Here is a 4,488-nt window from a genome sequence, read left to right as displayed (position 1 = left end):
TCTGCCAATCTCTCTTGAACAGCCAACATCACAGCCATCATCAAAACGGTTCAGCAGTGTCTGCACTTCCTGAGGGTTCTCGGGAAGAACAACATCAGCGCCAGCCTGCTGCTGGCCTCTCTACCAGTCATCCATCCAAAGCCTGCACACATGCATAACAGTTTGGTTCGGCAGCTGTACGGTCACGGATAAGGAGAGACTGCAGAGAGTGGTAGAGACAGCTCAGAAGATCAGTGGACGCCCTCTCCCCACCCTGACTGACATCTACTCCGCATCCTGCATCACTAGGGCCCAGAACATCATCAAGGACAGTTCACACCCCGGCTCAGACCTGTTTGACCTCCTGCCCTCTGGGAAGCGCTACAGAGGCATCTGAAGCAAAAAGAACAGACTCAAAAACAGCTTCTTTCCCAAGGCAATAACCATCCTCAATTCTATAATGCACAGATAAAATCTGCAATAGCACATTCATATGTACATGCTTGTATATATGAGTATTATGTATAAATGCTTATCCATACTTCTGTCCGCTTAAGTGCCCACTCAACATCAACACTCTACCTCACTGCTACCTCTTGCACATCTGACATGTTTGCAAACACATTTGTACGCAATTTTTCACACAAATTTTGGACATTCTATATCTGGGTTTATGTTTGTACACTTGTACATGTTGTACATACTGATTTATTTAATATTATATTTTGTTATTTTTATTGTTCTTGCACTGAAATGGTGATGCTTCAATATCATTGTACAATGGACAACGATAATTAAAGCAAATCTAAACTAATCTAGCAAATCTAATCATTTGCTTTAAATTTGTAATTTCCCTTCTACTGATTCTTACTTAGTGGTCCTGCTACTGTTGCAATATAACTGTAATTTTTATTTAATTAATTAATTTATTTATTTTTTGTTATGTTAAATCAACATAAAATTACGAGCCCCTCAGAAATGAGCAGGTGGTTAAAACCTGAGTCAGCAGAAGTTTCCCAGACTGGTGTCTGAACAGGTTCACAGGTTGACTAAGTCAAAAACCACAGTTTCCAGCTGCAGAAATGTCTCAGCACAGCCAGCTGAACTCAGTAGTCTAAGCAGCTCTGAAACCACAGAGCCCCTCGTTCATTTAAGTCTCTGACGGAGTTCGGTGGTTTGAGACCCCACAGCTTTAAGAGGAAACGCTCAGCAAGTCTGAGTCTTCTGCAGAATCTAGCCCACATCCCCGCAGACACTGATAAAGTATAAACTGCATTATGGTGCTTTCTTCTGTTCATTTCCACGTTAAATAAAATGTAAAATGTGCTAAAAGTAATTTTTTAATTATTTTATGCACTGTAAACCCTAACGAGTTGACTGAACTTAAAAATTATTTTGTAACAGATTACGCAATAGTTTTTAAGTTATATTATTGAAACTTTTAAGTTAAAATTTATATTGTCCGTTGGCTTAAATTTGTATTATTTCATATTAAAAATATTAAGATTCCTCAACTTATAAAAGAGAGATTTACTCAAAGTTTTTAATATTTTCTAAAAAAAACACTTTAACTATATTTTTATAATATTACTCAACTCATAAAATATGTAAAATTAACTCAAATGTTTTATAAATTCTCTAACTCATTAAATGTGTAGCATTGAAAATATTTAAAATTCTTCAGCTTAAAATGTTTGGACTTGAAATGTATTCTAAACAGAGGTACAGTATTGATGCTGCCCCATTACAACATATTAAAAGCTAACATTGATAAAAACCAACAAACATGAAAGCCACACAATAGTGATTGCTTAATACACTTTTTTAATTGCTCTTTTTAAAAAAAAGCACAAATATCAAGAGGATGAAGAAACAATCAGTGAAATAAAACTGCATTATAAGAGCGCCACACAAAAAGTGTTGGTTTTGTATTGTACGGCAGAAAAAGCAAATGATCACAACAAAACACATTAGTAGCATAAAACTTAAACCAACAACCATTCTGGAAGACTCACTCAACCAAACATTCTTTACTGTCAATAAATGTCCTTTCAGTGGTTTGCTGTCCTCAAGGCTCATGACAGCGTTCTGAATAAATGTGAAGGCAAGTTCAAGTTTTTTGGGGTGCTGTAGGTCCAGAGCATAGATGTCCCCGAAGAGTTAGAAGAGATTAGTCAGCCTGATCTGTGGGACCACTGTCAGCAGCATCAGGAGCGTCACCACGACAACTGAGAAGATACCCACAGCAGTGTCTGTGAGGTCTGGTATTCTAGAAAATACAAAACATAAAACACAGATGAGTTCAGACCCTGAAAGATATTCATCACACTAATGTCCAAAACTGACATTCCTGCCACCTGTCAATGTGAATATTTTCATGCTAACATTCTGTTAGCTTTTAATCAACTGGCTGTGATGCTTTAAGGACCAACTCCAATTAAAATTGTGTTTTTAAAAAGTTCTTTAGCATTTTTCTGAAAATGGAGGACATTTATAAAATAATTTAAGAATAAAGCTTCATTTTTCTTTATTCAAATAATGATGGATAAGGAGCAGAAAAGGTAAACGAAAAGGTTTCCGTTGTCATGGTTTGGGTTTCTTTTGTCTTGGTTTTTGCTTTATTTCTTGTTCTGTCATGTTTGGTTCTGTTTCCTGTTTTATTTTGAAAGGTGTTCTGTTTAGTCATGTTCCTGAGTTTTACTTCCTTGTCCCTATCTGTCCTGATCTTGTTCACCTGTGTCTTGTCTGCCCTGTCTGTATTTAAGTCTCGTCTCTCCCTTCCTCTTGTGCTGGTCCATTAATGTCACTAACGTCTTTAAAGTCTCTTCGTCCCTGACTCCCTTCATGCCATGTTTCATGTTTTGCTCACAGTGGGTTTAGTTTTAGTTTTGTTATCCTGCTTTGCAGCGCTTTTTGTTTGTGATTAAACACCTTGCCTTGTAACCGTGTGCCTCCTGCCTCTGCGTCTGGGTCCTACCTGCTCTCAAGCCTTCCCCACCCTGACGCCAGTTCCCTCCAATCAGGAGTTCACCTTTCATATTCCGTCTCATTTTAAAACCATTTAAAAATATCACTCAGGTTGCAAACTACAAACAATTGCCTATATATTATGTCACTCAATAAAATCTCAATCAATATTAAAGGATTAGAGAAAAGCTTTGACAGGGAGTCGTGTACACTTACAGTACAGGTCTTGAAGTTGGAGGCATCTTCATGCAGATAAACAGGAAGTGCAAGGAGGACAAGTGCCCATCTCATGTTCACATCACGCTGGTCCTAAAAGAATAAAAAGAAATATACATTACCATTGAAGCAAACACTTCCAATATTTATTTAGAACTTTAAGAAATAATAAAGTTATACCTTTTCTAGATGGCTATTTCTAGTAAGAGGACAATGCAGTGTTTATGGCATGATCCACTTCAGGTCAAAGACCCAAAGTCATTTTTAAGGCAAGTTACACCTTGGCTTCTTACAGCTGTTTACAAATGATTTGTTATCCGTTTTTGAATTATGCTCATTAGAAATTTACCTGGAGGTCATAAATCCTAACCAAGCTGGCCATTCCTGTCTGTTTTGGTGGACTTGGTCTCAGAAAAAGGCAGCTTTAAGTTGCACAAACATGTAAAAACTGCACATTTTCCTCTGACTGCATCTACTCTACATAAATCCATTTCAGATCTTGACAGATGAGTTTTCATGGTTTCAAATGATGGAATGGTGCTAAGGCAACATTATTGTATTATTGTAATATATTGTCATAGAGACATGACAATATTCCAAAGTGTCTGCACATACATGGCAGTGGAAACACTTTGGAATATTGGCTATGTAGTACTGCAGTATTATATGTAGTACTGCATAGTGCTCAAGTAGCAGAACACAACTTGCACTTCCATTCCATTGTGCCACCTTCAGCCTGCAATCTAAATAGGTTTGGTTAAATTGTAAATAATTTCAACTCTATTTAGACCTTTGGCTAGTTAAAATGGTCATAAATGTTTCCACGCTGCCGTATCAATCTAATAATGGTAATAGTTCAGGATGAATATATTAAGTATAAAACTCACCCACTGACACCTCTTTTCTGGTGAAATGGTGACTTTCTGGTGTACTCTCTGAAGTTCAGTATCTGAAAAAGTCCAAATCAGATTTTTCAATGTTAAAAAAAAATGTTTCAATTATATTCTGATCAAAACATTTATTGCACTACACAAACTATTGCATTTTTTGTTTTTTAAATAGCTTTAGACAAATTACTGATCAGGAGACAAGTTACCTCAATGGCCTTGGGTCTACATGTAGGTGAAACACTGAACACTCTGTAGTTCGGTACCTGAAGACAACACGAGCACGTTGATTAATATTTTTTTCAAAAACCTTTTTCATAATGGAGATCAGTGATTTATAAAAGCTTAAAGCTGCATTCAAAACCCAATGCTTCCATGTAGCAACCAGGCCTAAAACTTTTGGCGGTAGCTCCTCCCACACAACCGTTAGAGGCTTTGA

General features: G+C 36.9%; 1 long non-coding RNA gene across 1 annotated transcript; it reads right to left on the bottom strand.

Annotated features, from left to right (window-relative positions):
- Positions 1-1,926: 1,926 nt before the first annotated feature.
- On the bottom strand, positions 1,927-4,114 carry LOC144991987 (uncharacterized). The gene is made up of 3 exons (XR_013655696.1): positions 4,050-4,114; positions 3,163-3,255; positions 1,927-2,248 (listed from the first exon to the last, which is right to left on the bottom strand). It is a non-coding gene; the product is annotated as an uncharacterized LOC144991987 (long non-coding RNA).
- Between the last annotated feature and the right edge of the window lie 374 nt (positions 4,115-4,488).

Source organism: Oryzias latipes, chromosome 4 (assembly GCF_053564925.1).
Source record: "Oryzias latipes strain Hd-rR chromosome 4, Olatipes_Hd-rR_3.1".
Taxonomy (NCBI): domain Eukaryota; kingdom Metazoa; phylum Chordata; class Actinopteri; order Beloniformes; family Adrianichthyidae; genus Oryzias; species Oryzias latipes.
The sequence above is the reverse complement of the archived record's forward strand: the minus strand, read 5'-3'. Positions and strand labels throughout refer to the sequence as shown.